Below are 16,042 nucleotides of genomic sequence, written 5' to 3'. Positions count from 1 at the left end.
GCAGCCTTCGTTGGGTAATTTAAGATACATTAGTGAGTTCGAGTGTTGAGCTGGAAGCGGAAAAAAAAATCTTTCAGGGCATTAAAGCCGTTACATGACATCAATAACTATAATAGGGTAATTTGAGGTCACTGTCACCATTCAATATGCCGAATCCATAGGGGGGCATTCGACAAACCCAGTAATTGAGCAAGCATTCCTTTTAAATCAGTGGGAGTCACATCATTATTGCATTATGATCTCAAGGATGAGTCACCCCTGAGATATTATTGGACTACACGATGGGCAAAGTTCTCTTAAAAAGTTGCAAACCTGAACTAAAAAAAACAAAAGGGAATCTGGAGACAATGGATGTAGATTTTCAGCTAATCACAGAGGTCAGGTTATATGTCTGTCACTTTACTTCACCCTTCGAGATGGTTACAAGTATAATGATTATCTGTAAATTGTGTCTGACTACGTTCTTTTGCTTACAGTCCCAGAATGGACCTTGATTATCGGTCTTTAATTTTGGCTCTCTTGTGAGATAATCAGCGGTATTCATCCCCTACTGAGGCACTGAACGGCTTTCGAATCCAGGCACAACATAGAGGGAAAAAAGAGACGTTGGACAAACGAGACCAACTCAAATTCACTTTTCAAATCGCTGTTTTGAGAAATTGCCAACAAAAGTTATCACAAACGGTTTAACCATTTGGGCACTGGAATCGGCTGACAGATTTCTTACGTCTCACCATTGGTCATGAATAAGTTTTGTTTCATTTGTGCTATGATTTTTTTTAATGTCACGTTATGTACGATTTTTTTTATCTTTTGTTCTTAAAGGAGTATTGTTATTTTGCCTAATAAAGTTTCTGTGTAACTGCAGGTGGGTGATTGACAGGTCTCTCCCTATAGCATTGCTGGGTGGCAGAGCTGGAATAGACTGCTCTCTGGCTATGGTCCCTGTCTGGATCTTTAAAGGGGTTGTCCAGAACTTTAACATAAAGGGCCTATCCTTAGAATAGGTCATCAGTGTCTGATCAGTAGGGGTGCGAACAGTTGCTCCCAATATCGACGATGGACGGAATTTCTCAGTTATGGAGGTGCACAGCTCCATTGATGGAACAGTGGCTGCGGCTGGGTACTGCACATTCACCCACTATTTTTTTGAATGCGGGGCAGATATGCAATATCCAGTCGTGGCCAAAGTTGGTGGAACTGTACTGTGCAGTTCCGTAACTAAGCAGTTCCAGCCACTGACGACACAGAGAACAAGTGACTGGTGGGGGTGCCGGGTTTTGCATTCTGACCGATCAGACATTGATAACCTTTCCCAAGGTTAGGTCATCAATGTTAAAGTCGCAGACAAACTCTTTAATGTATGCTTTCTCTGATATATGAGAGAGTTTCAGAGAAAAATGTACCATGCTGCAATCGTGCAGTCAGGATCTGATTTATCCTGCCCGCGATTTGGGCACCACGAATTAGGTGACATGTGCCCTTTAAACAGTCAATATGTTTTAGTAAATATGTGCACCCCATTAAAAAATGCTGGAGCACCATCTTTTAGATCATTGTTCACTCCCTTTTTATTTCTTTCAGGAAACGCATAATTCAAAGGAGTCTGTTATCACGAAATGACTGTTCAAACCAAGTAAAGGTAAATTAATTGCAGTAAATAAATTGTGCAAATAATAAACAAAGCAAACAAAAACTTTTCTGCACAGACCAACCCAAATAAATAAGTTCTTCTGGAATACATAACGAAATATAAAACTAAATAGACAGGAAAGGCATTGGCATATTTAGTAAATGTACAAATACAACGGCCCCGATTCATCAGTGTTTTCGCAATAAAACAATTTGATAAGTCGTAAGCTTAATGAATTTTTGACCTTTTCATGCTAATTTGGCCAAGCTCGGCCATAATGGTCTGAGCTGGGGCGAAATGGGGGCATGATGCTCTATTTTGTCCAGTCATTACCGAGGTGTGGCATAACTTAGGACAGAAATCACTACTTCAGTCTCTTTGTGTGAAAAGGAAAAAAATGGAAAAATTAGCGCTGCTGTGTGGATTTTTCCACTTTTTCCTTTCTTTTCCTTTCCACACAATTCTGCTTTGTTCCTGGACCTGTGGACCTGCTGCAGCTGGGATTACATGCTCATTCAAATGTTGTGTAATCACAACATAATCGGGTTAGCATTACCTTTATTTGCATTTTTCATTTTAACCGTATAAGACACTATTGCGCTTTTCTCACTTCCTCAATATTTCAGTCCCTGGATCAAATAAAATTAGTGGCGAGGCGCATGATGACACACTCCACTTTTTACATGCACCTGATTCACTGATTCATTAAGAGATATGTAGCTCTTGATCAGTCACGTGCCTCTGACTCCAGTATGTCAACCATCAACACTGTCATGAAAAACACTTATCTTGATGACTCAAAGCCACTTTTATCAACTAGCATAAAGACATATTAAAAGGGATTTTCCTGACATTCAAAGTTTTGCTCTACCTAAGGGACAGGGGATAACTTACTGAACACTGGCAGTCTGGCCGCTGAGATCCATAGAGATCAAGAGAATGGGGCTCTGCAGAGCCTCATTGGAATGGAGTGGAAGTCAAACATGAACATAGCTGCTAGTCACTGAGGCTGCGCTCAGAGCAGCCCATTCCTAAGTGGTTATCAGCATGGATGGTCACTGTCACATCTTGGCACCGTCCAGTTTGACTGTTTATTCCCAGATGAGGATTATGGCATGGGACAGAACTACAGACAGGTGAGGGATATGGCTGTTTTTTATTTTTGTATTTTTACAAGAGACCATGTCTTCAGTGGAATTAGTAATAGACGCCTCTTATAGACGCCTCTCTATTACTAAACAGTGGGCTTGATGTCACCGAATAATATGAAGATGACATCAACCCCACAAATATGAACCCCACTTGCCACGGTCATAGGGCAATTGGGAAGAGCAGGACGAAGTGCCAGAATTGGCACATCTAACAGATGTACCTTTTCTGGGGCAGCTGCGGACTGCTATTTTAAAATGATTGCCCTCTTACCAGCCTGAAAATACCAGCCTCCAGCTGTCTACTTTAGCTTGGCTGGCTGTCAAAAATGGGGTGGACCCACGCTGCTTTCTTTTAAAAAAATATTTATTTAAATAATTATAAAATATGGCATGGGGACCTCTTTATTTTTGATAACCAGCCCTGCTAACGCTGACAGCTGAGGGTTGCAGCCCACAGCTGTCAGTTTTGCGTGGCTGGTTATCAAAAATACAGGGGAACTCCACATCATTTTTTAAAATATTTACTTATTTATAGCTCAGCTGTCACCTGCTCTCGATGTTAACAGTTGAATACAACTCTCAGCATTGTCCACTGCTAGCACTGATCAAAGCACAAGCAGAGTACAGTGATGTGAGCTGTCTTCTTCAGCACCCTACACTGGGGAGCAGTTCGAACAGCACAGCTGATTCCCAGGCACCGGTATGTGTCACACTGATGACACAACAATGTCATCCACGTGTCATCACTGTGCACACGTGAGGGATGTTTTGCAGCCCGTGCTGCTACCGGAAACACTGACATCTGAAAGAGCCCTTAGTGAACTCAGTCATTTACAGAACTTTGGCCAACATTTGCAGATTTTTAGGAAAAAAGCTTGGGAATTCGAACACAAATCCGAATGTGGAATGTTCATGCCAAATTGAAATTGGCAAATGTTTTCAAAACACGTTCACTCATCTCGAGTCCCAACAAGGCTGCAATGTTAGCAAGAAGGTGGCAAAGTCATGTAATGGGACAGAATTATAAAGAGAGAGCTGGTAGGCCCTTTTAGGTTCCCTGAAGGTGTGAAAATGACCTAGGTAAAATAAATAGTTTCTTACTGACCACTTTCTTCCATGATGCAGAGAGAAAAACTGTGCCATCTATAGCTAAATAATCTTCATATTCACAATGCCCCATCTCTTGCTGCAAAGAATATCTCTAAGTCATTGGCTGCTATGGGCATAAAAGGAGAGACGCTCATGGGTGGCCACCACCCTTCCTTGATGTCAACCTTATTGAGACATTTACGGTAAGTAGAAAAGATACATGGTTCAATGGATATAAGAATTGTGAAGGCGATATCGAATAAGGGGTCCTATGATAATGTAAGTTGGCCTTTTAGAATATTTTTGATTGGAAAAGCTTTTGATGTATGCAAATATGACCCTTTAATGCTGAAAAGTCAATTATGATCATTTTAAGTTCATTACAACCTATAAAATGATTGGAAACTGTTGTGCAGAATAATTTAGAACAATGCATTTTGATTTTTCTTCTAGTTTTGCAATAAATCCAGTTATCGTTGGGGGGGGGGGGTTGTCGAATAAACTTCGATTTATCCTCTAACGGTTGATGATTTGAACATTGTACTGACTGATTTGCATCAACCATTTAGGAAACTATGAAAAAAATAACATTTGCATAATAATTTGGAACCTGGTGTAGAGTTGCAGTATGTGTAGGCTGCTGTGTGATTGCCTTTGCCTGACTTGGGCAAAAGTAAAGGTGCAAAAAAGCAAGGAAAATGCACTAGAGCTTTCATAAGCACACATTGTTTTTTTTGCAGTGAATAAAGATCAGAATATATGCTTGAGTGGAGAAACACTTTTAAGAAAAAGGTAATGCTGGATGGTAGAAATAAGCTAAATATAAGGACAACCAGGAACAAAAACAAACAAAAACAATTTTTGATCAAAGTGAGGTTAGACTTGCAGTTCAGTCTCAACAAGCCTGGATAAATTACTGTGGCGCAGTTGGAGTGTGACTGGTATTCAATGTTTGCAGTCACAGAAATGCTTCTCTCATCTGGAGATAGGAGCTCTGCTGAGCAAACCAACAGCTTCTTACAAACAATGACACTACCGGCTCGCTGGTTCACTCGGCAATGGCTGCTCTATAGACAATAATAATCAGCAAGCACATATCTAAGGCTGGAGCGTTTACCTAATTGTCGATTTCATAGGAAGGTAATGTTCTCTTTGGGGGATCTTAGATTTGGGATTTCATTTTGCTGGAGGTGAGTCCAGAGGTTTCTTTTGTTAGTATAACAAACATGTTTTTCTTGAAGAGAATCAGCAATCCAGTTGTTCTTAAAAATGTTGTTGAGTTGTTGGTATTGGAATATTTTTCCTAATCAAAATCCGACACCTTACAGATCATTTTGACCCAGTACACTAAGATGTCATGACCTGAGTATTAATTCAATGGGTTGTCCAGGACTGTTTTCTTATTAATCTTATTAATTATTATTTATTATTATAGCGCCATTTATTCCATGGTGTTTTACATTTGAGAAGGAGTATATAATAAAAAACAAGTACAATACTCTTAAACAATACAAGTCATGACAGGTACAGGAAGAGAGAGGACCCTGCCCGCGAGGGCTCACAATCTACAACTACGGTAATTATGATTGTTTATAATTTACTCATTTTTTTGATTCATGGTTTCTCCTAAAACATATGACGGTCAAGTACCCTAATTTCCTCAGTTACTATAGTTACAAACACCGGTGTTAGCAATTTCAGGATGCTTTAGGTCCAACTTGCCCCAAACCTACACGATTACACCCATTTGTGGGCCAAACTTTTTCTGCTGGGACTGTTACTGAAAAATTGTAACAGTCCTGCCAAATTCGAGATAATTAACTTGTATGCATTCTGCTTACTCACAAGATCATATGCTGTACACATGCCTAGTTTCTTTTTTTTACAGTTGTGACGTTATGTACATGGACTGGCAAAAGTCATGTTTCTTACAGCACAGGCAGGGTATTTAGACTGTTTGCAAGTCCAAAATGTAGTTTACCACTTGACTTGGTCTATGGAGATCAGATAAATCATTGCAGAGATATACTGTATTGACTAAAGGGATTATTCAGTGTTTAAATATTATTAGGTTGTTGGGGACCTGACTATTGGCATCACCTTTGACCATGTGTTTGAAGAGGCTATGGTGCTTCTGCCCACAAACTTGACATTTAGTATTTTCCGGCGTATAAGACGACTGGGCATATAAGACGACCCCCAACTTTTCCATATAAAATATATAGTTTGGAATATACTTGCAATATAAGTTGGGGGTCTTCTTATACGCCGGGTGTCGTCTTATACGGCGTGTGCGTAGCTCTGAAGTTGCCGCATATGGTGCAGGGAGCAGTCCCGGGTGGTTCCCAGAGGAGACTCTCCTTCAGGCCTTGGGATCCATATTCCTGTAAAAAAAAGAATAAAAATAAAAAATAAGGATATACTTACCTTCCAACGGCCCCCGGAGTCCTCCCGGCTCTCAGCGGTGCACACGGTGGCTTCCGTTCCCAGGGATGCATTGCGCGAAGGACCTTTGTGACATTACAGTCGCGTGACTGTGACGTCATCTCAGTTCCTTCGCGCAATGCATCCCTGGGAACGGAAGCTGCCGTGTGCACCGCTGAGAGCCGGGAGAACTCCGGGGGCCGTCGGAAGGTAAGTATATCCCTATTTTTTATTTTTATTCTTTATTTTACAGGAATATGGATCCCAGGGCCTGAAGGAGAGTCTCTTCTCCTCCAGACCCTAGGAACCATCCGGGACCGCTCCCTGCATCATATGCGGCGACCTCAGAGCTCCGCACACGCTGTATAAGACGACACCCGGCGTATAAGACGACCCCCAACTTATATTGCAAGTATATCCCAAACTGTATATTTTATAGGAGTCATAGATGCAACAGTTGGGTTTATATAATGTTTGAGTCCCGTTTTTGGAAGAGTGGCGGACACCTTTCCAACTACATTGGCTAGTAAAATATCTTTCTTTCAATAGTACTTTGCTTTTCTCTGCTCGGTAGGATTTTTCATCTCTTGGAAAACCCCTTTAGTGCTAATGCCCTGAAGGACCAGTCATTTTCTTTGAATTTCCTTTCTGTGAATAGATTTATAATAATGCCTAATACATGGTGGTTTGCTGTATAATATAATTCTATTCACGGGAGTTAAACAAGGTACTTTTCGATGTTGGAGTAATTGGATGATGAGGGTGACATTTTTTTTATCTCTATGTTTGTAGTCAGTATAATTTGCTTGTTTGCAAAGTTAACAATGTAGAACTAATTTTATGGCAAGTAAACCAGACTTCTGGCAAGTTTTCACCATCATGGTCTTTTTTAAAACCAAGGAGTGAGACTGCACAAAGCTTGTAAGAAAATAAGAAAACATCATTCTATATGGTAACAGAACATGGAGCAGTCTGCAAGCTAATGACTCCAGTGTTAAGTTTCAACACAGTTTTTAAATCATCAGTCAACCCCTTGCCCTAGCTCATTTGTTTTAGCAAATACTTGCATTCCCCATGAAATAAAATTTCTGGATCATCTTTTCTCATAACTGTTGTGATGCTGAGTCACTTCTCATGAACAAGTCATGAGTCGAGATAGTCAAGGACTCAAGGTCAAAAGCCAGTAGGATACATCATAAACAGAGTGAAGAGACAAAGCCATAGTCAGGTAACGCTCTGAGGTCAAAATACCAATAAGAGAGCGGATCAGAAAAAAGGGGTTAGACAGATGATCAGAACAAGGTCCAAGGTCAGGCAATGAAAGATCATCAAGCAAAACACTAGGCACAGGGAAAACCAACCACACTTAGCTGAAGCTACTTTTTGCAGAGGACTGGGACTAACAACCTACCTAAGTAGACGGACAATCCCCTAGGACAATGAACACTTGGAGACAACCAGCACCTCCCAGTCTTAGATTGGATGGCTGAGCTGTCAATCAAAACACTGACAGCTCAGACTGGACACTGAGCTGTCAATCAAATCACTGAAAGCTTCAACATGCCCCTGTACCAGATTGGATGTCTGAGCCATCAGTAACTTCATCCCAGATACACTAAGGGGTGGAATTGTGACAACTGTTGTGTCATTCCTCTGTTGCAAATCCTTAATATCTATGAGAAAACTTACAACTGAACATTTCCTTTTTCTTTGTCAATGGGGTGGGTCCCTACTCATTTTTCCACTCTCATTACCGATTGGATTCTGTCTGACACAACCTTTAATTGGTATAACCTCGATGAGACTTTATTTAGAACTGTCCAGTGGTAACGTCATAACAGTAAGTTCTAAATTAAGGTGCTCCAGCATTCTTCTTTCATGAAAAATTTAAGCATTTGCTAAAATAGACACGTGAAGAAAGCTATCAAGTCTTCTATAAAGAGAAGGAGAGGGGGGGGATCACAGACAGGGAGGAGAGGACTCCATGTACAGTCCGGCCCTTGTGCGCCAAAATCTAATTTGCCGTAAATGTAAAATAGTGATTAAAGAAGAACAACAAAGTGGATTTTTTTTATCAAATGTATCAATGTAATCAGTATTACAGCACCATTACAGCCATGTCTGTACTTTACATTACAACTGTACATTAGAAATGTCAATAATTGTAGAGACCCAGATGTTAACTGAGGTGGCACTTAGAAGAAGATGTTGCTATGCTTTACACTTTGTAGGTAATGATATTGTTGATGCCTTTAAGTGAGCCTTTCAGTCTCGTGTAGCTGCTGTATGTAAATACTTATTATTACCCTAGCAGACTTCCTTTGGCTTACAAAACTATCAACTAGAGATGAGCGAATCATGTAAAATTCAAATTCACCTGTTCACACAGATTTTCTCTGGAAATTCGATTTGCAGAGGTCATTCTGTACCAAGTTAGTGTCACTTTTTAATGATCTGTTGTCTAACCCTAAGAATAATATGTAAAAACCTAACAAAATCCTTATACTCACCATACCACCATACTTCTCACCTCTCCTGGCCCTCCTCTCCTCACTATCACCTGTTCGGTCTTTGTTGCGTCTTCTTTTCCCTGCCACGAGCACTGAATCCTCTTCATAACATCATGACATCACAATGTACACCGTGATCTTGATCGTGCATACCCATAACCATCCTGGACCTCATCAGAGCCAGAAATCCCAGCCATGGGTGAAGAGGTCCAGGGACTCAACACTGACAAGAAGTGACAAGAAGATGCAATGAGGATGGGATAGATGGGCGTGAGGAGCTGGAGTGCTGAAGAGATGAGCAGTAAAGTGAGTAAAAGCATTTTTTTATATTTAACCTCTTTTCACGAGGAAGCGAATTACAAAAAATCTGCATTTTGGAGAATGCAGATTTTTGTAATATTCGAGTAGAATTTCAATGACTATATTTGCTACCAACTCATTCATTCCTCATTCACAATTGGTTGTATAATTTTTTAAATTTTCCTAGTCTAAACCCAATGACAATGGGCCCGATTCATCGTTCACATTTTTTTAAAGTCACTTTTACTTATTTGTCTTGCGGTAATCTACAACGTTTTTGGTGCCAAAGGGTTTGAAATAATGGTGGCATTCTGAAGATGGGCAGAGGGGTCGGTAAGATGAGTATAAGTATTTTTTTTATTTTTTACAATATGTTTATTAAAGACCCAAGTGCATAATAAGAGACATTAAATTCTAAGCAAATTTCTTGGGAAAATTACGCGAACAGGCAAATTCAGATTTTGCCTCATCTAACCATGTCTACCTGTAAAACCCAGGTGTTGTTCTTTTATTTTATGTTGCTTCTTTTCTCTCTCTTTTATTCATGTTTTTATGACTATCTTATGCATGGAAGTCAAAAAAGGAAAAAAAAATGTCTGGCATAATCCAAATAACACAATCATTACTTGTAGTACCGCAAAGTGCTTTTCAATACAAGCAGTTCTTGGAACGTTCCCTAGAACAGCTTTTTTTATTTTTAAATAAAAATACTGTCAAAAGTGAAAGATGCCAAATAAAAAGAAAATGCAGAAAAAAAAATTGAAGACTTTATTCAAGACAACCATTTTCCATTCGCAGAGCATTACTTATCAGACCTTTAATCTCAAGTCGCTGGAATCGGTTCTGATGGTTTATATGAAAGTGTTCTTGACCGAAGAACGCTTTACTAAACTAAACTATCAAATTTTCTACGTGCATCATTTCAGTGCAGATTCGAAAAATGGATGTTTATGTAGAGAGAAGTCAAGAGCACTTGTGTCATTAGAGAGCCATCAGTCTAGCTAATACATTTCTGACAGATAAATGCAATATAAACCTGATTCATCAAGCTAAGATCTGCCCGACAAGGTCAACAACGTCTACCAAATCTCGGAAAATAACGCAATCACATTGTGGTGAATCCTCCATTTGTTACGTTAAGTCTTCCCGCTAAGCTATGTACCATTCTGATTGGCTTTAGTAAATAATCACCTATGTGTTTAGAAATGTCAAGTTCCCAGTACCATAAATCAATGATGCTTGAAAAAAAAAAAACCCTGTGCCTAAAATTGCATTTTACTTGCTAAGTATGACATTGCACATGTGTGAAAGTGATTGACATTGACCCCTCTTCGGCAGAGTCTCGCGCTCCCATACTTTTACAGATTACGGAAAGTGGTGTATATTTTTGTTCTATTTTCTACTTGGTGAACATCTGAATAATAGGCAGAAACAGCGATGACAACGTTATAAATATCGGCGCTTTTAATAAGCAGCGTTCTGCAAGTCCTTTATCTCCTTGGGAGACTGTAAAGAATTTTCGCACACAAGTAGATGAATAGTTCCATAATAAATGTTATATATAGAAGAACCCAAATTAATAAAATCAAGGAAATGATAAGTGAAGCTGTGCTAAAATGTCATATGTTCCTTTGAAGCCAAGTCTATTAGGCATTTTAAAGGGAACTCAATTTCTCTTAATTTATGTAACTTTAAAAGAAAACTAATGCTAAAATACAATGCGTTCCAGTTTCAAATAGCTTTTTATAAAGGTGTTCGAAGTCAAAGGAAGACAGCATTTCGCTTTCTTGATAGTGATCGGACGCCTGCAGACTAGTGATGATCAGACTTAAAAAATACTAGATTCGAAATGTACAATAACATTTTTTTCCTGCAATTTCCATGTCGTAGAATTTTAAAATGCCATCAATTTTTTCTCGTCCTGGGTGAAGCTTAGTTATTACATGAATATAAAACCAACAAGCTGATATCTGATTAGAGAAAATGAAATTAGATAAAGGAGAGAAGTACGAAACATATGTAGACAAATATGATGGAGGCCACTGGTTGCCACAATGTGGAAACCATACTGGAATGGTAAATCCAGAAAGCACAGAAATTTCAATAAATGGATTGACTTTAGTGATGAGCGAGTGTGCTCGTTACTCCAGATTTCCGAGCATGCTCGGGTGTTCTCCGAGTGTCTTGAGCATGCTCGTAGATTATGTTTGTGTCCCCGCAGCTGCATGATTTGCGGCTGCTAGACAGCCTGAACACAGGCTGAAAACATGCAGCTGCGGGGACACAAACATAATCTACGAGCATGCCCAAGATACTCGGAGAACATCCGAGCATGCTCAGAAAACAATCGCTCATCACTAATTGTCTTCCATGAGCATAATAATGCAACTCAATAGGTCCCATTCTTCATTTTAGAATTTTTTTAAACCAATTTTTTCTTATTGTTTAGTTTTATTCATTGACTTTTTTGAGACAAATTTAACAAATTGAATTTTTTGAAAATGTTTGAAAAGGAGTTGTCCTGGACTTTTATATTGATGGCCATTTGACTGTTCCCAGTGGCTTGCGGTTTCCTGATGTGTTGAATTGCGAGCTGCACGGTTTAACTCTGTCAACGGAATAGTGGCTGTGGCTAGACACTGCACGTCTGACCCTATTAATTAGAATATGGGGCGAATGTCTGACCCTATTAATTAGAATATGGGGCGAATGTGCAGCATCCGGCTGCAGCCGCTATTCGGTTGAAGTAGCCGTGCAACTCGGCACATCTGGCCAGCACTGTAAACAGCTGATCAGTGGGGGTCCCGGGAGTCGCAGCCTGTTTGTTGGGCTCTCCATGCATGTGTTGTGACAGTGAAACCGCTGTGACACATGCAGCTGCGGCGCCGGACAGCTGATCAGCCGGAGCAATCTAGGTATCCGGGTTCCCTCTGCAGCTTATTCGGTAAGCGCTATAGCTTGGCGAATAAGGAGGGAGCCACACATATTCGCTCATCTATAGTCAGAGACCCTGATTCCAGTGATGTATCACTTAATGGATTTCTTGTGCAGCTTTGATAGAAACCCTGTTTTCTCTGCTGTAGATATAACAGTGCTCAGAATGCTGAACCTTGTATATCCCTACCCACACCACTGATTGGCACTTTTTTGTGTACACTGTACATGTTCAGCAAGCCAATCAGTGAAGGGGGCATGATCACAGATTATCTGGACTGCTCGACACATGACACCTAGTCCTGATGTGATAATCTCTTGCTGATAAAACACTCATTGTATTGAAACTACAACAAGCTGGCGAGCAATTAACTTATCCAAGGAATCAGGATCTCGGCCCCTCTATAATGTTGCTCTCAGAATAAATAGCAAAAGCCAGACAGATTCCCTTTAAATGATGACAGCTTTCTTTATATTCATTATTATAATATATATGGTATATATACATGAGTTTGTGGCACAAGGCACAGATTTATAATACTCACATCTGCCATTTAGATGATAAAAACACTGCTGTAGGTTTAGACCACTGTCTCAACCATGTAGGTTCCCTTAAAAAGTAGGTTTACTAAGGTAAACTGGAATGTGTGAAGGTGTCCAGATCGGTACTTTATACTATACTTCAATTTATTTTTCAGTCTTTAAAGCTCTAGTAAAGAACTGGTCCCGCTCGCCTGAGCAGTCACTCATATTAAATGCATGTACAGTAGCCCAAATTAAATGGAAATCTCCCTTTCCCGCAGCAATTTGAGAGCTTTAATTCAGTTTAGAAGGAAAATGCTTGAAAACAAATCAATGTTTTTAATAAATTGCGGCTTCCATAAAAATTAATGTTTTCACTACACCAAAAACCGCTGAGTTATTTAACCGTTGGCCCCTTCCAGGCGATTATATGGACAGCCATGGGTAGACAATGAAGGAATGGTAATAACACCACTATCGGTAGAAAAGCAGACCTATATGTACTGTTCCAATGCTTAACATCGATTTTAAGCTTAAAATGGCATTTTGAAAAATGACGTCTCCTGTGGATGGGAATAAACAGTGTGCCTCGGTAAACTCTGTTTTCTTACAGGTCCCATAATCAATATTATTGTGTCTGCATCTAAATACATTGGGTCTCTGCTGAGGATATCTGTAATTGGCGACCTATTTGGAGTCGCTTGTGTTTTGCAAATAACTAGATTAATAATCTGTGATGGGTACAATGTTTTCACGTAAGGGCATTAATTAAAATTAGGCTTCGACCTCCAAAATTTTCTTCTCATAATTGTGTCCATGGGGTTCTAGCAATGTGAAGTGTGAGAAATAAATGAATTCATACTTAAATTCATCCCTTGTGGTGTAATTGGAGTTAAGACATAATGTTCAAAAAATCCCTCTGTGGTGCGCCATATTTGTGAACTAATATACGTGGTGGTTTTTTTTTTAAATTAATAATATTAATATAATTATTTTTTATTAATTGTTAAAAATGGACAAATTTACTTGAGTGGAACTGAATTTTACAAAAAATTGTATTTTGGAGAATACAATTTTTTTTTAGTTTTTTTTTTGCTCTTCGTGAATTCAGCAAAATGGCAGCTAGCTACGACCGCCATCTTACTGAACAGTAGAAGGGAAGGGAAAAAAGTTGAAATGAAAAAAAAGTACTCTCCCTCACTACCTTTCCGACCACCTGCATTACTCCCTTATTCACTCTCCGGTCCCCAGGGCATCCATCTTCCCACATCTGCAACCCAATGTTCAGTCTACAGTTTCCAGCCATGAGCAGAGTTCACTGCACAGGCTAATCATGGAATAACTAGCCTAAAGTGAATACCAAGGTGGAATTTCCAGGCACAAGCCACTGTACATGCGCAGTGATCTCTGGTGCTTGCATTTCAAGCCCCGACCCGTATTGAACCCCAGGCCCATATTGTACCCCAGGTTAGCTGCCAGAAAGATGAGTGGTGAAGTATGCGTTTTAATTTTAGCCTTTTAAAAAACCTTTTGCTGGCAGCTCCCCCCTCCGGCCAACCCAACTATTTGTTTCCTGAGTGCTGGCAAACTTATCTTATTTGGAGTTCAAAAGGCAATAGAAGAGAGTAGATTTATGTCACAAGAACCATCATCAGTGCATGTATACAGCCCCAGAACCTTCATCAGTACATGAATACAGCCTCTCCACTGAATATAGTCTCCCCATTTCCTATTTTTTTTCTCATGCTGTTCCCATCTCAAACTGCCTCTTTCCACACTGTGACCTCACATTGTACCGCCTCCATGCTGCCACCTCTCCATACTTAGCATCTGCGATCTGACGAGGGTAGGCACATTCAGCTTAGTGTGGCCATTGACAACTATCTGCACACTCTGCTCTCACCCAATGTTGCACCCTTTTCATACTGTGTCCCAATTTTACATTTTTCCCTCACGATGTCCCCCTTCTTGCTGGCCTTTTTTGCCACACTGTTACCCCTTACTCCCCCTCTCCATATTGTGCCCCTCTTAATACTGTCCCCTCCACACAGCCCTTCCATTCTGCCCCTTCTCATACTTGTCCCCTTTCTGCACAATGTAACCACCATACTTTGGCCTTACACAACCCTCCTGCAATAAAAGTTCCTTCTTTCCTCAGCTCCACCATGGAGTGCTTACCTTCCTGCCGACTTCTTCACATTGCTGCTCGTTGCAGGCACACCACTGATATGTTCAGTTGTATAAGGGTCATAAAAATGCAAATAAAATTAAACGCGGAGAGCACGGAACCGACTTTTTACTTGTTCTCCGATCCGGCTCATCTCTTCTCACGGAGGAAGTGACCCTGGAGATGCTTTTAATTGGAATACATATTCTTTATTCTCTGTTTTAGAAATACTTCAAAGCAGATCACTGAATCATCTATTTTTCCCCCAAAATAAGTGTAATGCACAATAAAGCAAATAAAAATAAACATTTTCCCCACTGATACTGTTATGTGAAACATCTCCAAGTATCAGGCCGCTTAGGGAGTAGGATTTACATATCTACTGTGTATTTCTGGATCTGGACTGTGTTGCTTTGCATAGTCTGTATGAAGACAGCTGTTTTAGATATGGTGATTTAATAACTTTATTGAGTACAATAAAATCTTAATCCCGTAGGTAAATTTACAAAAAGGAATCAAAGAAGAGCTCGGTTATAAAATCGTGTTTTATAAGGCATGTATTTTCAACTCTTTGGTGTTTATTTCCTGTATAAGGAAGATATTGCAAAAAATATATAGAAAAGTATATTTAAAAAAAATAGATTTATAATAAAATAACATCTTTTTTTATTCTGAATCTAGACTTTGAATTAAAATTTATATGGTCAGTATGTGAGAACTTCCCTAATAGAGTCACTGATGTAACATAAGTGATATTATCATATTACCTCTTGTGCATAAATTATCCTGGTTTGATTTGAATTGTACAGTGGACGGTGGTAAAAACCTTCCATATTCCGAGAGAATGTTCTTCGTAGATTGTGGATTTAGACATTTACTTTACTCCTTTATGGAAAAATTGGATTTTATTTTTGTAGGGCAACATATTTTAATATCATTGAAAAGGTGCAGGGGCTTCTTTCGAGAAAATGTGAGGCACTTAGTGAGATGAAGGCATAGCGCAGTAGGCAGCCTTACCGGTTGGGGGGTGTTAGCTAGAGAAGGAAGTTGGCTTTGGGACAAGCAGGGGATAGAATTTCCTGAAGGGAGATCACAGCCACTAAGGAGTTAAAGGCAAACCATCAAGTTGTATATACAGACGGATCTGTGGGCAGCAGGGTAAAGAGATGGAGAAGCACAACAGAATGATATATTGGATTGTTGGAAAATATTAATATATATATATATATATATATATATATATACAGTATATAAACTTACATTTTATTCATTAAAATCCCTGGTATTTTTATGGATATGAGTCCAGTGGGTG

Source organism: Ranitomeya variabilis, chromosome 8, assembly GCF_051348905.1.
Source record: "Ranitomeya variabilis isolate aRanVar5 chromosome 8, aRanVar5.hap1, whole genome shotgun sequence".
Classification (NCBI taxonomy): Eukaryota; Metazoa; Chordata; class Amphibia; order Anura; family Dendrobatidae; genus Ranitomeya; species Ranitomeya variabilis.
This window is presented reverse-complemented; position numbering follows the sequence as displayed.